The sequence below is a fragment of the Meles meles genome, chromosome 2 (genome assembly GCF_922984935.1).
Source record: "Meles meles chromosome 2, mMelMel3.1 paternal haplotype, whole genome shotgun sequence".
In the NCBI taxonomy this organism is placed as follows: domain Eukaryota; kingdom Metazoa; phylum Chordata; class Mammalia; order Carnivora; family Mustelidae; genus Meles; species Meles meles.
Genome location: NC_060067.1, coordinates 138,050,815 through 138,073,244, shown reverse-complemented (window position 1 = coordinate 138,073,244; position 22,430 = coordinate 138,050,815). Strand labels below are relative to the sequence as shown.

Here is a 22,430-nt window from a genome sequence, read left to right as displayed (position 1 = left end):
AATAGCAACATCCAAGAAAATTGATCACAAATCACCATAATACATGTATTAATAATGTAAAAGTTTAAAATATTAGATGAATTACTAAAAGGTGACACAGAGACATAAAATGAGTCAATGCTGTTGGAAAAATGACACCGATGAACTTGTTCAACATAGAGTTACCACAATCTTATAATTTGTTAAAAAAAAAAATTCTGGGAAGTGAATAAAGTGAGGTGTGATAAAACAAGATATGTCCTCAATACCTGTATATCTAAAACTAACTAACAATATATGTTAACTATACTAGAATTAAATTTAAAAACTTAATTAAAAACATAATATGTCTATATGTCTATAAAAAGACTTGCACAAGAATATTTTTAGCATCTATATTCATAATAGCTGAAAATTATAAGCAATAAAATTGTCTAATGGTTGAATATTTACCATTTATTTATATTTATTTAAGAAACAGAAGAGTATATAAGTACATTCTGTGTGATTTCTTTTATATGAAGTGTAAAAACAAATAAAATTATATTATGGTGATGGAAATCAGAACACTGGCTTCCTGTAAGGAACAGGAGTTGTAAGAAGCACTAAGGAACTACCTGATATGGTAGAAATGTTCTTCTGGGTTTTGATTTTGGTATTGGTTATATCAGTTTATATATTTATCAAACTTTATCATATTGGCTCTCGCCATAAGTGGACTGACATGATCTCTGAAAATGGTTTTCTCTTCAGTTCACCCCGGAAACCCTACAAAATCACACAAATCAAGTGGTTAAAATCTTCATGTTCACTCTAGAAAGACACTTGATACTGCCAACGGGGCACCTGGGTAGCTCAGTCTGTTGAGCATCTGCCTTCAGCTCAGGTCATAATCCCAGGGTCCTGGGATTAAGTCCTACATGGGCTCCCTGCTCAACAGGGAACCTGCTTCTCCCTCTCCTCTGCTGCTTCCCTTGCTTGTGCTCTCTCTCTCTCTGTGTCAGGTAAATTAATTAATTAGTTAATTAATTAATTAAAAGAAAAAGAAAAGGAAAGAAAACTGCCCAGGCCTTTAGGGGTATGCATATCCAAGTAGCCGCCAAGTATCTGAAAGATGTCACTTTGCAGAGGCACTGTGCCATTCTGTCACTACAATGGTAGAGTTGGAAGGTGGTCCTGGGACAAACAGTGGTTCTGGACACAGGGTCGGTGGCCCAGAAAGAGTGCTGAATTTTTACTGCACATGCTTGAAAATGCAGAGAGTTGTGCTGAACTTAAGGGTGTAGATGTTGATTCTCTAGTCATGGAGCACATCCAGGTGAACAAAGTCCCAAAGATGCAGTGTAGAATTTACCAGGCTCCTGGTCTGATTTACCCAAACAGGAGCTCTCTCTGCCACAGAGAGATGATCCTTACTGAAAAAGAGCAGACTATTCCTAAGCCAGAAGAAGAGGTTGCACAGAAGAAAAAGATGTTCCAGAAGAAACTGAAAAAACAAAAAATGTATGGCCCAGGAATAAATTCTGCATAAAATAAATGCAAAACAACAACAAAACCTTATCAAATTCTATACTGAAGACATGTGCCTTAATCTGTATCTAGATTTTACCTTAACTAAATAAATAACTATATACACACATATCCATGCACATACCCAAAACACACTTCTTAAACTAACAGTTAGAGAAATCTAAGTGAGTTATTTTCACATTTTGGCCAAAACCCCTCCATTTTCCCTCCCAGAAGTCACTCACTCTGTCCTGCAAGGTCACATTTGCCACCTTGTTCTTTGTCAAACTCACCATTTACGATTCCCTTGCAGGGTCATTACAATGTCTTCCCTCTGGCTGGGCCACTCTTCCCCAGTATCTGTGACCAATGCCTTCACCAATTTGAGATCTTTGTTTATATTTCAGCTTCACAATTAGTAAGAGTCCCACTAATTAGTTTTCTCTTCCTGCCTTCTCTCCTTATTTATTTTATTTTACTTTTTTTTTGCATGACATTTCTCAGCTTCTAACATGCAATATAATTATATTGATCTTACTCTTATTGCTTACTTTTTTATTATTGCATAACGTAGGCATATCAAATGGACAAAAAATTAGTGTAATTTGCAGTATGTTAAGATAAATTACCTTTGAATGGGACCTTCCTTTCCATTACATTGAAGTCTACAAAACATATTTAGAAAACGTACTACTGTGGAAAATGCCTATATCAAATAGGGGGTGTGATTTCTCTTTTTGATTAATTATTGTAACATTGTCCTTCAGGTGGCTGAGAGAGTTTCATGTTTTCTTTAGACATCATTAGACACTGGAGCTTTTACAGGACAACTTTGATTCTGTAGGAATTCTGTCATTTTGCTAGCACTGATGAGACTCTTGGGTCCACCACTCCATTAGAACATTAATTCCATTCATATTAATTTTTGTTACAAATCTTACAAAGGGGGATGCTTCTGGGTATTTAGATACATATTCTATCTTAAGACTGTATATTTGTTTTTCACAAATTGTTTTTAGAGGCCCAATTATCATGCCTGTCCATCTTGTAAGTGTTGTGTTCTAGACCGCAGCTAACACTGCCAACCCCTACTCCTAACTGATCCTCTTTCTATTGCTTACTTATATTTTGTTTCTCCTGCTTCCACTAGTTTGCAAGCCTTTGTTTTTGTCACTCCTTTTTACTGGTGGATCACACAAAAACTTTGTGGAATTAAATAAAAAGAAATAGTTTCCTTTTGTTCAAAAAAATATATGGAATTAAATAAGAAATGACAGTTTCCTTTCCTCTCAGATCTTTCTGATAAAGTCAGACATTGTTAGATTCCAATGTAGATAAATGACCCAGAATTTTCAAAAAAATTTCCAGCATAAGCTCCTTCTCTTATTGTCCTTCACTTCCTTCCTTCTTTCCTTCTATCCTTTCTTCCTTCCTTTGTCCTTTCTTCTTTCCTCCCTCCTGCCTGCCCTCCCTCCTTCTTTCCCTCACTTCCTTTCTTTTCTTCTTCTTCTTTTTTTTATTTGTTTATTTGACAGAGATCACAAGTAGGCAGAGAGGCAGGCAGAGAGAGAGAGGGAAACAAGCTTTCCGCTGAGCAGAGAGCCCGATGCGGGGCTCGATCCCAGGACACTGAGATCATGACCTGAGCTGAAGGCAGAGGCTTTTACCCACTGAGCCACCCAGGCGCCCCTCTTTTCTTCTTTTTTATACTTTTTTTATACCTTCCTAGTAGTGAATTGCAGGAGGAACTAATGAATAACAGAAGAAATAGGGTTTGGTTTTTTTTTACACCATTAATAAATGCTTTCCTAAGAGTTGCTTCTTTGTAAGTTCTCTTCATAGCAGGGATAGAATATTATTATTAAATAAATTTTTAGTAAATGCAACTTTATATTGAATAAATAACACACCAAAAACGGTTTCCAATGGTTATTTTCGAAGTAACTTTCTCTCTCTTCATTCCTCACAGAAGTTCACTGAATCTGCTTTCAAAACTAAAATACAAAGTTTGTAATTGAGCTAGGTAGGCAATAAACTTTTAAGTTATAGTTGAAGATTGGAAGCATTTCATAATTCAGAAAACACATACACTATTAAAATTGAAGAACTAGAAAATCCATACAGATGGAATGCTTTCTTCCCTAATTTATACCAGATTAATGAAGTATGAATTTTAATAGCCTCTGAAAAGATCAAAGATGAAAGAAAAAACAGAAAAAATTCTGAGGTAACTCCCACCAAAAAGCTAACTGCGGAGGTAACTTTATGATATTTTTCAGTTGTTGTCAAATTTATTCGGGTAAAACAAAACTTAGTTTATATATAGTATAAATTGAGTGATTTGTACTAAGGCTGCTTAATGCCAGAATGTTAACCAAATGTTAACCAAATAGTGAAAGAAATGAAAGTTATGAGTAAATATTAAAGCAAAATACAAAATGAATAGTGAAAAATATAAAAATATATTTAAATGTCAAAATAAAATTAAGGCAAGGAAGTAAAAGGAAAATGAACTTTGTATTCTCTGATTTGTGTGTGATTATCTATATATAATATTATTTTTATTATACATAATATATATTAAATATTTCTTATATATGTATTATATATTATAATTTATTTTGCTATATATTATGCAATATTATAATCTATGTAAATCTATATCATCATATTATTAAAAATAATTGGAATTGTAGAACACAATAACTTATTAAATGTCCAAGCCATTTTTAACATGGAAAGAAAGTCAAAGACTATAAACTTGTCCAACACTCTCATTTGTTCAGAACTCTTAGGAAATGAAATAAGGGCTGGCAATAATTGAATAATGCTCTAAATACTCTATTCTTTTTGTGCACAAAAGCCTAGGAGGCTTGAGCTTTATGTGATGTGCTTTCTATGTTATAGCTATAAATGAAAGTTACAGTCATTGAATGATAAGCATTTAGATTATTCAGTCCCTGGAAATAAAGAATCACCCAATTCAATGTCTGTATTAAGATAGAAATATATCTTTTAAAATTGTCTCTTCACATAAGTTTTGCTAAATAGCTTATATTTCCTATTTTAATTAAATCATGTACAAATTGTATTAATATGTCAAGGTCATTTAACTCTTACTATATAGTGCACCAATATTAAATTAAATTATCAAAGAAAGAGCAGTTCTCAAGAACTCAAGTTCTCCAGGACAATGTATTACTGTTACTGGTAGAAGAGTCTGCATTGTGTGAATGGAGATCTCCATCCTTGGATTCCCCATGAAAAGATTTACGTGATGATCCACCCTTGAATAAAGACAGCCAGAAGGAAAGTAGCAAACACAAGCAGTTTATTAAAGCAAAGTACAATCTTAATTGTGGGAAAGCAGAAAGGTTCTGGGAGATGAACCCTGTCCGTAGATTGTTCTGAGATTGGATATTTGATGCCTCTTTCTGGGCTGGGAGGAACTGGGGGGTACCATGAGGTCCTCTCTAAGAGAGGCTGCTTCTACTCCTTTGAAAACTTCCTCTCACAGATTAAAAGTGGGAGTTTTTGACACTGGCAGGTTTTCACCAAGGAGGGGAGAGTGTACCTGCAATGGAAATGCATTATAATGAATCTAGGGTTTACCCTGGAGCAGAGGTGGGAGAGTAGAGTGCTTATTGCTACCTGTGGCCCTTGATCTGTCAGCCCCAAGGTCTTGAAATCATAAGGTCAAGATGTTGTGCCCCTGGGATTTTTAATTTGTGACTTCCTTGTCACCATCTTTGCCTCCAGCTCACATCTCTGTCAATCCCCCTCAAGGACTTGGGACTCTGCCTCCATGTACTCCTTCCACGATTCTTGTTTACTTTATATCTAACTAACTAACTAGCTATATATATATATATATTGCTTCCTGCAATCTGATCCCTTTAAGATAATTTTAAAGAAAAGTAATATTAACAATTTTCTGAACACCCTCAAATGTCTGTGTTGAGTTAACCCTCCTCCCTTGGTTGCACTAATGTTAATTTGGTTCAGAAAAAATATCCTTCTTTATGAATGTAAATAGCTTCATTTAAAATCTATAAACTTGTAAGGCTAGAATTTTAATTAGAGAACAAAACTGTTGCCCCATAGTCTTTAAAGTGAACTTTTGCTTTGATTATAAGTCAAGAATAAAAGCTGCTATAAAATTATGTCCTTACTTGTGTAACAACAACAATCAGTCAAATTGATTCAAACTGCCTGCTTTGTACTGAGCTGTGAACATGGGTCAACAAGATCTTAATGAGAAAAAGGATGTGTTAACGTGCTTCAAATGGCCAATAGTTTCAACAAACTGAAAACCTATCAAATTATAATTATTTTAAAAGTTTCAGTATGTTTAACCATACCACATTCAATTTACCAATATTTAAGCTTGTCTTAGTCTAAACCATGGACAGCAAATTATCTGTGATTAAAATGAACAAGTCTTATTAACATCATCTTATTAAGTATGTCTTTCCAGAAGTCCTGTTGTCCAATGTTTTATATTATTTATATTGCCTTGATTTGTATTTTAATTTTTTATTTTTAAATTTTTATTAATTTTTTATTTTTTATTACCATATAATGTATTATTTGCTTCAGGACTACAGGTCTGTGAATCATCAGTCTTACACAATTCACAGCATTCACCATAGTACATATCATCCCCAATGTCTATCACCCAGCCACCCTATCCCTACTTGCCTACCTCCAGCAATCCTCAATTTGTTTCCTGGGATTAAGAGTCTCTTATGGTTTGTCTCCTTGTATTTTAATTTATTGCTTGATTTTGTTGCTTTCTGTGAGAGAGTTTTCAAGTTGTTTTGCTGACCTCATTTGATGAATAGTTAATGATTAGATCTCAGCAGTAAATGTTTTTGTGAATTTGTTGCTACCATTTTTACAGGTTAATTGCTGCCTCACTTCTTAAGGCAGCTTATTTCCTTTTTCCCATTTAACTTTCATTCTCATTAGCAACATCTTCTACCACCACAAAAGTGAGTTTCACTGTAATCTTAAAGAAAAAAAATTTACCAATATAGCTGAAGGATCAAGTTGGACTAACAAACAATTGTTTGTGCTAAAGTAAATTTGTTCTCCAAATATGACACCATATTTCAGAGATGCAATCAAAATAAAGCATGTCTTTACATGCATTGTTAATTTAATTAATCACAATTTTATTTATGGGAAAAATGTTATCAAATACATTTGTTTTTCTTTTTCTTTTTCTAATGTGTCAACTTATGTTTCTCACAGACCAGGGTAGTTACAAATATTATTTCACATAGGAATTGTCATGGAAGATACAGAAATAGACCTCGGGTTAAATAAACAAAAGGAGAGTGAATTGGAATCACATCACTGAGGAAATCACAAAATCAACAAAAGACCAGAGGCCAAGAATCAGAGAACGCTCAGAAACTAAGAGGTCATTGAAAAGCTGGGCCTAAGAATTTCCCCAAAAGATTTATCTGCAAAAGTTTTAGTCTGCTCTGCTGCCACCACTGATACTCTGTGGTTTTTGTTGGTATGTCTAGACCATTCACATTTAATGTGGTTACTGATATGGTTATGCCATCTATTTTCATAATATCTATTTTGTTTGTAACTATTTTCAGTTCATTGCACTGTTATTTTCATCTCTCTTTTTTTGCTGCCTTCTTTGGTTTAAAGTTAAGTTTTTATATCGTTTTACATGATTCCATTTCATTCTGCTCTTAAAATATCAAATATGCCTCTTTTAAAAAGTTTGCAATATGTATTTTTAACTAACCCACTCTCAAATAGCTCCATTCAGTTTCACTGGTAGCACAGTTGTCTTCAGAGTGCTCCCAGGTGGCTCAGTCATTAAGTGTCTGTCCTCATCTCAGGTCTTGAACTCAGGGTCCTGGGATTGAGCTCTGCCTTCATCAGGCTCCCTACTCACTGAGAAGGCTGCTTCTTGCTCCGTCCTCTCCCACTCCCCCTGCTTGTGTTCCCTCTCTTGCTGTCTCTCTCTTGGCCAAATAAATAAAATCTTAAAAAAAAAAAAAAAGTGCTCCCTCTTCTTCCTTCACATCCTTTATAACATCACTGCTACTCATTTCACCTATGCAGAGTTATTATCACCCAATGCATTGTTACTAATATTACTTGAGTAAGTTATCGATCAGATCAATTAACAATAAGAAAAGACTTTATTTACTTTCATTTATTTCTTCTCCAACATTCTTTTATTTTCTTTCAGTTCTGAGTTTCTGATCATCCTAGTCTGCCTGGGCTGCTATAACCAAATACCATAGACTGGGTGATTTAAAAAGAAATGTATTTTTCACAACTCCAGAAGCCAAAAAGTCAAAGATTAAGGTGCCAATATAACCATCTTCTTCCTGTGTGCTCACATGGCCTTTCTTTGATACGTACTAATGGAGAGAAAGATCACATGTTATCTTCTTCTTATAAGGGCACTAATGCCATCTTGAAGGAAATACATTTATGAGGATATCTAAACCTAATTACCTACCAAAGTGCCCAATTTCATGTGCTATAAGATTGAGGATTAGGGCTTCACATATGAATTTGGATAGAACACAAATATTCATCCCATAATACTTATTTTTATCATGCTTTTCTCCCAGATATATTTCTTTTAATGTTCATTCCAGGTAAGGTCTACTGTTGATACAAATTCTTTCAGTTTATTTGTCCTACAACATCTTTATTGCTCTATCACCTCTGAAGGGAAATTCTGATGCATATGGAATTCTGGACTTTTCTCTTTCATTGCTTTAAATATTTCACTCCACCCTCTTGCAAGGTTTCTGATAAACAGTCTGATGCAATTCTTATCCTTGCTTCTCTACAGGCAAGATGTTTTGTTTTTATTTTTTCCCTCTGAATTCTTTCAATATTATCCCTCTGTTTTTAGTTTTCTGCAGTTTGAATATGACATTCCTACATGTAGATTCTTTAATCTTTATCCTACTTGGTAATTGTTGAGTTTCCTGCCTCTGTAAATGGTTTCTCCCATTACTTTTATAAAATTTATAGCCATTTTACTCCAGATAGTTCTTATGCTTCATTTTCTTTCTTTATCTTCTGGTATTTCACATACATATATATTATATTTATTAAAACTGACCTGCAATTCCTGGATATTTTGTTCTTTTTTTTTTAATCTCTCTGAATTTCAGTTAAAGAATTTTCTATTGGCATATTCTCAAATTTGCTAATTTTTTCCTGAACTGTAACCAGTCTACTGATGAGCCTATCAGAAGCATTTTGTTTTTTATTTGTGGTCTGCCCCTGTAGCGCTTTGAGCAAAAATCCACTGTTATTATACTGGAGCCCTGTTGGCATGTGATGAACTGTTCTATAAGCTTCTGATAAAATGTTAATATTTCAGTCAGCTCATATCTTATGTGTGACTGTCACAAGTGTTTTCTCCAGTGGTAAGAGGTGGTATAATATTAGATTATATTCTCATTAGAACCAACAGGATTGGCTGATATTTTAGATGACTGACATGAATAGAGAAGGAGACGAAGATGACTCCAGTGTTTTTAGTCTGACACTGGGAAAGAAAGGGTTGCCTCTAAGTGAGATGGAAGCACTGAAGAAAGAGTCAGATCAGAAGTTCAACTTTTTAAAATGTTAACCAAAGTTAATATTTTTAGTTATCCAAAGGTCCAATAGGGAAAAAAAAGGATATAGTAGTGATTAAAATTATCTATTATGATACTGTTATGCTGAAAAGAAATTAAAAAGAAAACAAACAAACAAAAAAACCTCAAGGAGTAGTGTGAGATTCAGGCCAAATCCAAGCTCTCCAAACATGGCCTCAATACTTTCTCAAAAAAAAAAAAAAGAGCACTGTATGAACATGTCCTATTATTACAGTGATTATTACAGTGAGTCCTATTATTACAGTCCTATTATTACTGTTTCCTTGCCAAAAAAAATAATATATATATATAAGGTACCTCATTAACATTGGATAAATAAGTAAATATTTAATCATGATATTTCTTCCCTCTAAATAACCATCTGACTTGACAATGCTATGAGAAGAGAGTAGTCATTATACCTGAAGATAAAAAAGTTACATTTGTAGAAAGCTGCTGAAAGTACTTTATTATTTTTCTTCTACAAATATTCAAATTCAGTTTTACATATAAGAAGTTCTGTAAAATAGGTATAAACAAGATTACCGTCGTGCCCCTGAAGGTGACATGCATTTCTACACTTTTTTTAGTACAAGTCATCTTGAAAAGCAAGTATAGAAAAGATTACTGCAGCTTAAATTTTAGGACTTGAAAGTTACTTAAAACTTGCTAATGTGGCAGAAGCAGAACTGTTTTTGTGAAAGACAAAGATAGGAAATTTAATTTTTTTCATTGTCTTAGCTTCCAATAATATATGACAACACCAGATAAAAGTTCTGGTAAGAGGTCACTCTTTAATTGTCCAGGAAAATGCTATTATTAATTTAGCTATCACAGAATGTACAAATTAATTTAAAATGTCATTACCAGAAACTCCTGTACACCTTAATTGCTCCTGTATTATTTATAGACTACATTGTAAAAGAAAGGGAAATGAGAAACTGGCAACTATAAGGCTATTGTGTGTTACAGAAGACTAGCAGAAAGAATTTGGGATGGAAGCATTTATTTCTTTAACAAACATTGATAAGTATCGACAATGTGCCAAACATTTCCCCAAAAAATGCAATTATGGGATACAAAGCAGTTCTCCTGACTAAACTATGTAGACAGAATTATTTTATTTATTTTTTGCTTCAGTTGTATCACTGGCAGCTATGAATCATTTGATGATTCAAATTCCTCCAATAATTAACTAACCCTACGGAACAAACTTGGAAAGCGAGTTCACAGTTTTCATTTATTCAACTTTTCTTAGAATCAGAGTGTTGAGAGTTCAAATGTTCTTTGGTATTTGTCCACTTAAATTTACATCTAAATCCAATGCAATTCCAATGTAATTAGCACAGTCACAAACATTTCCTAAAGAGGTCCTTCAGGGAACTGAGTGGGTCCTGGAATGATGTACCTGCTTATCTCTTAATATTAAGCTGAGGGAGAATCTGATAAAAATGAGTTGACACACTGAAATTATCTATACATTAAGACACCTAATAATTAATATCCCTAATACATTAAAGTTATCAAAGAGACATCTGTTGGATTTCAACTCCACATAGCCAGGCAGCTGGAGTATCTAGGATCTGTAATCCTTTGGGCTTCAGTGATATATTTTGTGCCTAACCTCAGTTGTAGATCTGCCCCATCTTAAACTTTTTTCTGTGATTATTTTGGACCACAAAAATTACTGTTGGCTATTCTGTCATAAACCAGACCCTGTTCCTTAAAAAAACTTCTGTTTATTTGTTATTAAACAAATCAGCAAGCAAATATTTTTTCAGAGTTTTCCCCAACTTCCTTTCCTCTTCCTTCCATCTTTATTTCATATTTCTCTATCTTTATACATGTGACTGTATATAATATTTGTCTACTTTATTCTATAAAGCCAATTACTTCTTATTTTTCTTCAAATTCATTATATCCACATTTCTTAGGTTTGACCACTCCCTTTTCTGAATCTTAGATCATGGTCTCTCTACTGGCTACTTCTTTTACATATGCATTGATTATGAATATCCTAAGTACTTCTCTTCCTTGTCTGTGATAATGTAAGTTGTGGTTCAGCCTTTTCCATTTGTTTACTATCTAATCCTTCCTTCCTTGCTTTATTTTGTCCATAACAATAATCCCACAGTTTCACTGGTATCCTTTTCTTTCACATTCACTAATTAACAAATGCAGTAACCTGCTCTTGTTTTTTTTTTTTTTTTTGATTCTTTGACACTATTCTCAGCTTTTATTCAGTTGACACCTTTATTTTGAGATTGCCATTATAGGAAGGAAGATTATTGGGAAATGAAACCCTTATAATAAAGATGGATCAACATTATATATAGAACTGGAAAAATTAATAGGAATCATAATCTTAAATGGCATATGTTCTCCCATCTATGACTCTAGAAATGGCCCAGAAGTAGCAGCATTTTTATGCATCACCAGTGCTCAACCAATACCAAGATTAGGCTTACACTTTTACTTCACCTGTGCCAACTGCAAGGCAGCTCTTTCCATGTCTTGAGTCAGAAACTAGCACACATGCCTGTAATGAAATAGTAGTCAATAGTACCATGTTTCAAGATGATGCTAAATGCCCTAACAAGTGGAACTTAAGGCACAGGTATATCCTCATCTCCTAGGACATGATGTCTGTGCTTAAGATTAATAAGGCAGTTGTAATTTTTGAAATAATGATAATAAATCAAGTAGCTATATCATTATGATATATAAATTTGATTATGCAAGGATGGTCAAGGTTGCCAAAACATACAACATTTCGTGAGTGGGGGAGTGAACAATATGATGTGATAACTTAATGCTTAAATAAATGGATAGGACTTAAGAGCCTTATTTATCTAACAAGTGAAGTTTACCATAAAAAGGAAGCTAAGCTTGATAATATGAATTAAATGTGAAATATTTAGGGTCAACGAGAATAAACTGATTCATAACCTGATCTGACCTGAGACTTTGTGTGTGTGTATGTGTGTGTGTGTGTGTGTGTGTCTGGGATGGAATGGAGAGGTGGGGTGCTTTAAGATTACTATAACCCTGGAAAATGTCGTGTAAATATTTTTATAGTTCCTAGAAGATATAAAATTCAAAACAGAAAAATAATGACATGGATTAAACCATTGGTGTTGTAGTTTACAATAGACTTAAATTTAACTATTTTTACAGATTTTATTATTATTTAAAACATTGGGAAATTTTTTTTAAATCAGACAAAATAAATGCATTATTTTATATTTAAATTTTAAGAAAATTTAATGGGTTTAATTTGTGACTAGTGTTGCTTAAATAGTTTTATTGCATCAAGTTTTGTATGTAATATACATAAATTTAATAAACTGAGCATGAAGCATATTATAGATAGTGGAAAATGAAATGAAAAGCCCTGGTGCAATAAAAAATATAATTAATCTAATAATGCAAAAAAATAACATATCCTTTTCTATTTTATTGACATTTCTTTATTGTATGCTTTTTAAAATTTTACATATATTTTCAACTATCTGTAGATTTTTTTCCCCTCTATGTCAACTTAGTATGTATAAAAATAGGCACATCATTTTCTCCTAGGGAAAAAATGTTATCTTTGTGTACATATTTTTGTCACCTTTTTCTAGACTCAGACTATAAATCTTGAGGTCATTTTAGCTCATCTCTTTACTTGAGCCTTAGTACCCAATCAAGCATGAATTGTTATTTTAATTTTTTAAAGATTTTTTTATTTATTGTGAGAGAGAGACAGCACAAGTGGGGAGGATGGCCAGAGGGATTGGGAGAGACACCCTCAAGCAGACTCTGCCCTAAGCACAGAGCCCAAAGCTGGGCTCAATCTCACTACCCCAAGATCACGACCTGAGCCAAAATCAGGAGTCAGATGCTTAACTGACTGAGCCACCCAGGTGCCCCTGAATTATTTTTTTTTAAATATCTCTAACATTTGGGTCTTCCTTTGTATTTCTACTGCCACCATTATATTAAAAGTTCCTATCACTGAATGGAGTTTTCTAACTGGCACCTCTCTCTCTTTCAGTTTTATGGCATTATAATTGACAACATTTTGTAAGTTTAAGGCAGACAACATCATGACTTGTTATATGTATATATCACAAAATGATTACCACATTGTTCATTAACACATCCATCACCTCACATAGTTACAATTTTTTGGTGCGTGAGATAAGAATTTTCAAAATCTACTCTTATATATAATAATACAGTACCGTAATCAGATATGTCTTTGGAATGACCACTCTGGCACTGGTATGGGTGATATGCTATTACTTAGAAGAGATGGGTTAGCATACTGGAAAACCTACTTGGAAGTCATTGCATCTGTAATTTAGGACATAACCAAAATTAAAAATAATGAGATAGAAGTAAGGGTAAGATTCCAGAAATATTAAAGTAATGGGAATGTAGACTAATGGAGTAATTCTGGAAAACATTCTGGCATACTTATGAATAGTAATTTACACTCCTGGGTATCTATCACATAGAAATGCTCAGTTACATAAGTATAGATATACCAGAATATCATCACAGTATTCTATCTGGCAGGCAGGCATCCTAGGCAATGTTGTTATCTATGATTGGCAGAGTAGATAAGTAAAATATGCATACACACCATGGAATATTAGCAATAGTTATTAAATGACAGGTTAAATGTATATAAAGCACAACATTGATGGATCATAAAAATATAGTGTTCAGTTTAATAAGTAAGGTGAAGAATGTAATATCCAAGAAAATTATATTTGCATAAAAATATGCATACATACAAAACAACCCATTCTTCAATAAACAAAACAAACAAAATATATAGTTAAGTGCAAGAAAATAATCCTGGCTTATTTCAGGAAAAAAAATCTGTTGTTTTTGTTGGTAATGTAGCAAATTTATGAATTTTCACTAGTAGAATTAACACTATGATGTAGTTTTCTTACTCAAAAACAATAATACAGATTTTCATTTGTTCATTCTATTCTTGTCTTAAATGTTAAAATTTAAAGGCAACAAAAATAAGGAGGCATCATAAATGATGTTTATTTGAGTAAGTATCTTGTTGCCCTTATGATAAGAATGATTGGATTACCTGTATTATGGATTACTACTCATTTCCTTTTATAATTTTGCCAAAAGTTTAAGTAGAATGACTAAGGAATAACGTTTTTCCCCAACCTGTCCTCTTCAGAAAAGGGGAAGGAGAAGCACTGGAAAACCTTACCTGTGCCTCCTTTATATCTGGCCTTTGGTGCTCTTGTAGGTCTTATTCCAAAGACACCACTGAACAAAGACTATTTCAGATATTCCTGACCAACCTGATAAATGTTGAGACTTTGACATTCTCAGTATTACACACTAATTAAATTTAAATAATTATGTAAAGAAAAATACATTCAGGAAAAATCAGGTCTACTTTGAAAAATAATTAACTGTAATTTATTCCTAGAAACCTTTTTTCCAATTGTTATCACTTCTCCAAGTGAAATTGCTGATTCAGATCTAGCTTCATTTCTTCCATTCTATCATTATCTCAGAAATTAGGAGGTAATCACTCAGGTTAAGTGGTTCTCATTGTGATTGTGCTCTAACTCCCTGTCTCTATTGACTATCGATTGTGTCACCACTTTGAAGGTGAAAATTTTCATTTAAATGATCCTATAATGATGTGTATATCCTCCTGATGACCCTTGAACTAGTTCATCCTTGGCAGGATGTTGTAGAGCATGAATAATCATTTTAGTGTTGCAGACTCTGGTCTTTATGCAACTACTCAACACTTCCTAAGCCAAGTATTAATGATCTTCCACTTCCTCGGTTATTCTAGCTATTCTTTGTTTAAACTAATTTTGAAAATGTTACAGAAATTTCCTTTCAAAGAATGACAGAATTTATAAATAATTTCACTGACACAGCTTTCTTTTATATTTTTATTGCAGATTAAAGAAAAATATAAATTATACTCTGCTTTTTTAAAGATGCTATAATTTTTTTATTTCTTAGAAAAATTAGAAAGAATTCATCACTACATTCTCTAAGTTTTAAGATCCTTGAGAAGCAACACATAGTCAATGGGACAACTGAGCTGGGGTTTAATGCTGCTCTTTCTAGTTATAAAACATCATTCAAGTTACTTAAGCTCTAAATATCAGCTCTCTTCTATATATAATGAGAATAATACTGTCCACCACTTGATTACTCAGATTTCTCTAGTAAACGGAATGAATGGAATACAAAGAAAGATATATTGAAAGAGATTTATTATGAGGGTTTGGCTCACAGAATTATGGAGGTTGAGAAGTTCCAAGATCTGCCATATGCAAGCTGGTGCCCCAGAAAATCCAGTGGTGTAGTTCCAGTTCCTGGCCTAAGAGCCAGGGAAGCTCAGGGTGGAAATCCCAGTCCCAGTCCAAATGTCTAAGAACCAGGGGTGCCAATGTCTGAGGACAGGAAAAGATGAAGGTCCCAGTTCAGGCAGTGATAAAATTTGCCTTTTCTCCACCTTTTTGTATTATTATTCAGGCCCTGATGGATTGAACAATGCACATTTATATTGTTGAGAGTAATAATCTTTATTTAGTCTCCCAATTCAAATGCTAATCTCTTCCAGAAACACTTTCCCAGATACACCTAGAAATGTTTAATATCTCTGTAGACTTCCCTCAGCCCAATCAAGTTAACACATAAGATTAAACATCACAATCTTATAGAACTATTGTGTAGATTACAAGTCATAAATAGGTTGTTCCAGTGTAGGCACTAAATAACCGGCAGATACAATTACGATTTAGAAATATAATAATGAAGTAGAAATAAGGGACAGGGTTTATTTACTTATTTTAGATTGAGAGAAAGAGTATGCATGCAAGCAGTTGGGAGTGCAGAGGGAGAGAGAGAGAGAGAATATTAAGCAGGCTCCACTCTCAATGTGGAGCCCAGTCTAGGGTTGGATCTCAGATCATGACCTGAGTCAAAATCAAGAGTTGGATGCTTAACTGACTGAGCTAGCCAGGTGTCCTGAGGACAGGGATTTTAGAAACTATCACAGATGGAATGAAATCTTAGTTCTGACCTATCAATAATAGAACTCTTCTGAGATTTATTTCCTTCTCAGTAGTATGTGTGTGTGCGTGTGTGTATGAGTGTGTGCGTATGTCTTGTTAAAAGAGATCCATTTATAATGGTGCTGGGAAAATTGGACAGCCACATGCAGAAAAATGAAATTGGACCACTTCCTTACACCACACACGAAAATAGACTCCAAATGGATGAAGGACCCCAATGTGAGAAAGGAATCCATCAAAATCCTTGAGGAGAATGCAGGCAGCAACCTCTTCGACCTCAGCCATAGCAACATCTTCCTAGGAACAACAGCAAAGGCAAGGGAAGCAAGGGCAAAAATGAACTATTGGGATTTCATCAAGATCAAAAGCTTTCGCGCAGCAAAGGAAACAGTTCACAAAACCAAAAGACAACTGACAGAATGGGAGAAGATATTTGCAAATGACATGTCAGATAAAGGGCTAGTATCCAAAATTTATAAGGAACTTAGCAAACTCAACACCCAAAGAACAAACAATCCAATCAAGAAATGGGCAGACGACATGAACAGACATTTCTTTTTTTTTTTTTTTTTTTTTTTTTAAAGATTTTATTTATTTATTTGACAGAGAGAGATCACAAGCAGACAGAGAGGCAGGCAGAGAGAGAGAGAGGGAAGCAGGCTCGCCGCTGAGCAGAGAGCCCGATGCGGGACTCGATCCCAGGACCCTGAGATCATGACCTGAGCCGAAGGCAGCGGCTTAACCCACTGAGCCACCCAGGCGCCCTGAACAGACATTTCTGCAAAGAAGACATCCAGATGGCCAACAGACACATGAAAAAGTGCTCCACGTCACTTGGCATCAGGGAAATACAAATCAAAACCACAATGAGATGTCACCTCACACCAGTCAGAATGGCTAAAATTAACAAGTCAGGAAATGACAGATGCTGGCAAGGATGCGGAGAAAGGGGAACCCTCCTCCACTGTTGGTGGAAATGCAAGCTGGTGCAACCACTCTGGAAAACAGCGTGGAGGTTCCTCAAAATGTTGAAAATAGAACTACCCTATAACCCAGCAATTGCACTACTGGGTATTTACCCTAAAGATACAAACACAGTGATCCGAAGGGGCACATGTACCCGAATGTTTATAGCAGCAATGTCTACAATAGCCAAACTATGGAAAGAACCTAGATGTCCAGCAACAGATGAATGGATAAAGAAGAGGTGGTATATATACACAATGGAATACTATGCAGCCATCAAAAAAATGAAACCTTGCCATTTGCGACAACGTGGATGGAACTAGAGCGTATCATGCTTAGTGAAATAAGTCAATCGGAGAAAGACAACTATCATATGATCTCCCTGATATGAGGACATGGAGAAGCAACATGGGGGGTTAGGGGGATAGGAGAAGAATAAATGAAACAAGATGGGATTGGGAGGGAGACAAACTATAAATGACTCTTAATCTCACAAAACAAACTGGGGGTTGCTGGAGGGAGGTGGGATTGGGAGAGGGGGAGGGGGCTATGGACATTGGGGAGGGTATGTGTTATCGTGAGTGCTGTGAAGTGTGTAAACCTGGCGATTCACAGACCTGTACCCCTGGGGATAAAAATAGATTATATGTTTATTAAAAAAAAAAAAATTTGGAAGGGGAGGCGAACCATAAGAGATATGGACTCTGGAAAACAACCTGAGGGTTTTGAAGGGTCAGGGGTGGGAGGTTGGGGGAACAGGTGGTGAGTAATGGGGAGGGCACGTTTTGCATGGAGCACTGGGTGTTTTGCAAAAACAATGAATACTGTTACGCTGAAAAAATAAATAAAATGGAAAAAAAATTTTCTAAAAAAAAGAGATCCATTTATAGATCTTTATTAATATTTTATTGGAGAAAACCTGGGAAACTCCAAGTTAAGAATATTTATGCATTTTTTTAACTGAATATCTTATCATCTGACTGATGACTACAAGCTGTTCGCAATTTTCATCATTCCTTCCAAAAATTTAAGTGTTTTTTATGCCTCTTCAAATTTCTGGTCTTGGATGTTCTAATAGGTTTTGGTCCAATAGACACCAATCACAGAGAATCAACAGATATTTTAGTTATATCCAACAACAAATATATGCATTATGCATCTTCTTTCCAGGTAAACAAAATCTCACCTCTGTCTTAATTGACATTAGCTTTATGTCATAGAATAATCATATATCTAGCAATTTTTACCAAGCATTGTGTCTAATGCATTCAGCAATGAAGAAGAGCAAAAGATGGTTGCCAATGAATTATTTCTGAAATATGATACAAAAGGAAGAAGAGATTATTACCTGTGAAAACACTTTAGTCAATAGCCAAGATGGGTACAAATTCTCCACTTTTATGAGTATATATAATTAAATTTGGGGGTTTAAGATTTAGTCTTATTTTATACCTAAAAATAAAATATACATTACCTCAATGTTTCTTATTAATTTAAAATAGATTATCCTGATCTCTTGATTATAATATACAAAAAAGGCCATATTTGTACAGTGACAGCTGTACAGGTTTTTAGAGCATATATATATATATAGAGAGAGAGAGAGAGAGAGATGGTGTTGGTAAGAATCAGTGTATGTAAATATACTAGAAGGAGAAAGTTTGGTTCAAGGGAGCTCCACACAGTTTGTTATCTCTAATGTTCCTTTTATACTGATAATATCAGTTGGTAGTTCCTTTCTAGACTCCTCTAAATGTGACTTCTTTTTTTTTTTTCCCCTGCACTTCTTTATGCAACTTGCTTCTGTAAATATCTTCAGTCTAGCCAAATCCCTGGTTGAACAAAGCCTGATTTTCTGACAGGGACCAATTAGTGTTAATGTGTTTATGTAGCTGAACACATTCAATTTTGTGAGGACCACAAAAGTCTCTTAAACAGCGTCGTGTATTTATATCCAAACATGTTTCCCCAAGAGTTTGAGTTTGAATTCAGTTGATGACCTTGTGGAGGCTGATGGTCATTTTGGACTTAAAATATGTGATATTGCTTGACTTCAGTTCCTATAACTCCTCAAGCTCAACAACCAATTAAAGCTCACCAAAAATCCTACTTCCATTATTCACCTACTGGCTGGGAATACTGTCAAGTCTCAGACCACTTAGTAAAATTGTCCATGGTAATTATAATGTCAAAAGGCTAAAGAAGATAAATTATTTTAAAGGATTTTTTTTCTTAATGTATCCACCATATACATTGGCATAATGCATACGTTAGGGCATTTTGGAGGTTGTATGATACTTCCTGGTCCTGGGATTTATTGAAAAGACAAATCCTCTATTAATACCTACTTCAAATGTAAAATGTACATTTCTTTAACCTTTTATTTAAGAAATCCCCATAGTAACTATGAAGGACAAACATTCAGGATAAGCAGATTGACAGATTTGACCTTTGACTCCACATTAACATTTAAATCTCAGTTGTCCTACTTATTAACAAGCTATTTATTAACAAGCAATCTGTCACTAGACAGTTCCAGAGAATTCATCTGCCATGATGATGATCTGTGGTATGTTTACCTCAAAATCTTACCGCTGCATATTTCTCCAGGGAACTTTCATTGAAGGAAGTCTTTAGTTGTCCTGTGGCCAGTGCCCCTTTATGGGCTGTCATTGCCCTTGTAAAAAAGTGAACCGTTTCTTACTAGAGAGTGAGCTAGTAGCCATTCTTGCCATCTCAAACTCAGCATGGTTCTCACATGTTCAGCTTGGCCTCTCAGCTTTATACTCATCCTGGAACTTTTTAATTAGTTTCCTGACATGTCCAAGCAGCTGTCTTCTGGATGAATTTCAACTACCTACAGTTTTTCCCTTGACTGACTGAGAGAATCTCAATGCAATTATGATTATTATAACACATATTAACTATCTCTGATGATTTTAAGTCGTGATCCAATCCCCATAATACTTTGTGGCCGTAAGAATTTAAACTAACTACATTTCTCTGGAAAACATTTCTTAGACTTTGCTTATATTCATTAATTTAAATAACTGTCTTTGAACACATATAATAACACTAGTGTTAGCAATGAGTCAATATCTATTAATATCTGTTGTTCCACAACAATTTTTTTAAGACTTTATTTATTTATTTGAGAGAGAGAGAGCATATGAGAGCCCGAGAAGGGGTGAGGGCCAGCGGGAGAGGGGGAGGAGAAACCCAGCTGAGTAAGGAGCCAGACAGCTTGGGGTTTGATTCCAGGACACTGAGATCATTACCTGAGTTGGAGATTGACACTTAACTGACTGAGCCACCCAGGCATCCCCACTATATATATATATATAGTATATGTATGTATATGTGTGTATATATATATATATATATGTATATATATATAGTATATGTATGTATATGTATAGTATATGTATATATATGTATATATATATATATAAATATATATATATACATATATATATATTTAGTATTTGATTTTATTTCCTTTAGTATTTAAGAAGTGCAGGCTATATAGGAAATAATGAAACAAAAGTATAAACAATTTAAAACATGGAACTGGACTATGAGAAACAGTTATAGTCTTGAAGTAGCTAATGATTGCTATTCCTATCATTTGCTTTCCATTGTTTTTCTGTTAGGTTTTGTGTTTCTTAAGTAGAAAGAGGTAGCCATTCTCCATTTTTTTTTATATTGGCATCAAGTTTCATTATTCAGTTGGGAAAGGCGTTAAATATTTTACAGAGTTGATAATATTAAGATAAAAAGTAGCTTGGTTTATTGGGCATACTCTGCAAAGAATAATAAGGAATAATTGTTCAATAAGAAAATCAGAGCTCTTTAGGACCCCCTTTCTCCTCAGGGTATTGACGTTTGGGAAGGAATAAAAGGCGTGCAATAGAGAAATAGAATGCAGATGGAGAAAAGGGAAGCACGTATGAATGAGTAAGTATTTGGCTGGACAAACTGCCAGGGAGAATGCAATTGAAACTGTTGTCAATTTATACATTCATGATATTGGAAGCTTATAAAACTGAAGTATAAGGAGGCATTAAAATTTGTTCATTAGTATTTCAAGTAGGATTCTCTTTTCCCATTATTTAACTCAACACTGTTTTCTAGGCTTCAGTCTTGTCTTAATTTCACTAATGTTTCCCTTTCAACTAGTAGTCTACATAGTAATGAAATCTAAAACTCCTATTTTTAACAGCCATTAGCAAAACCCACACTTAAAGTAAACTTGAAGAAAGAAGTAGAGATGCTCCCCCCGCCACACACAATTTACTGACTATATTTAGGACACTGACCTTCTTTTTGATTCTTAAATGACAGGATTTTGTTTCCTCTTTGCTTGGAATAATGCCTCCCAACCTTTGCCTAGCTGCCTCCTTCACATCAGTCAGTTTCTGCAATGTATCTGAGGTCCTCACTCCATGCATCTTTGTGCAATACCCTATTTTATATTCTTCATTGTATATATTGTTATGCATAACTAACTCACTTATTTGTTTACTTTTTATTCACTGTTTCTCCTATGCAAGAATATAAACCCATAAGAATAGCAGTATTATCTATTTTCTACCCCACTCTCTCCAGAACCTTCAGACTTTCAACCAAGGTTTGGGTTACTCTATTACAGAAATCCATACGACTGTTACACATATGTTACTGAAAAATAATTCTAATGCCTAAAATTAAGGCAAATTGCCAGTACTTATGACAACTAAAATATGTTACAGATGAACTCCATTGTTAATCCAATACACATATCTCACAAAAAGTTAAAGGCATTTGGTCAGAATGTTGTTGATTTAACTTTCCTGAGGGTTGATGATTCATCACTGAATAACATTTACCTAGGGCTCTTACGTACCTTTCTTATAAAGAGGAGCTACAGGTAATCAAGTAATTTCAGGAAAGCTACAGTACTTCACTATTTTTACTGCATAAAAAAAATCAATTAGTGAGCAACCATTCAGTGAGAAATGAGATAATTGATATATCTGGAGTTTAACAATAACCCAATTGCCATTGCGTATGTTGCAATTCTTATAAATTTGTTACAAAAAATAATTGGTTTGTTCAAGGCATATCCTCGTTATTAAGTATTACAATATATGGCTGATATAGTGCCAAAGAATCCATGAGAAACTATAATATGGATGATAAGAAATAGGAGAAAATATTTAAGGTGAGATCCTTCATAATATCTTTTAAAGATGTCTGAGTAACAGACTAGATACGGCTA

General features: G+C 34.3%; 2 pseudogenes; one reads left to right on the top strand and one right to left on the bottom strand.

Moving 5' to 3' along the window:
* Nucleotides 1-716: 716 nt before the first annotated feature.
* On the top strand, nt 717-1,498 carry LOC123933573 (annotated as a pseudogene).
* Nucleotides 1,499-2,229: 731 nt separating this feature from the next.
* Nucleotides 2,230-22,430, bottom strand: part of LOC123936905 — a 162,304-nt pseudogene continuing 142,103 nt past the window's right edge.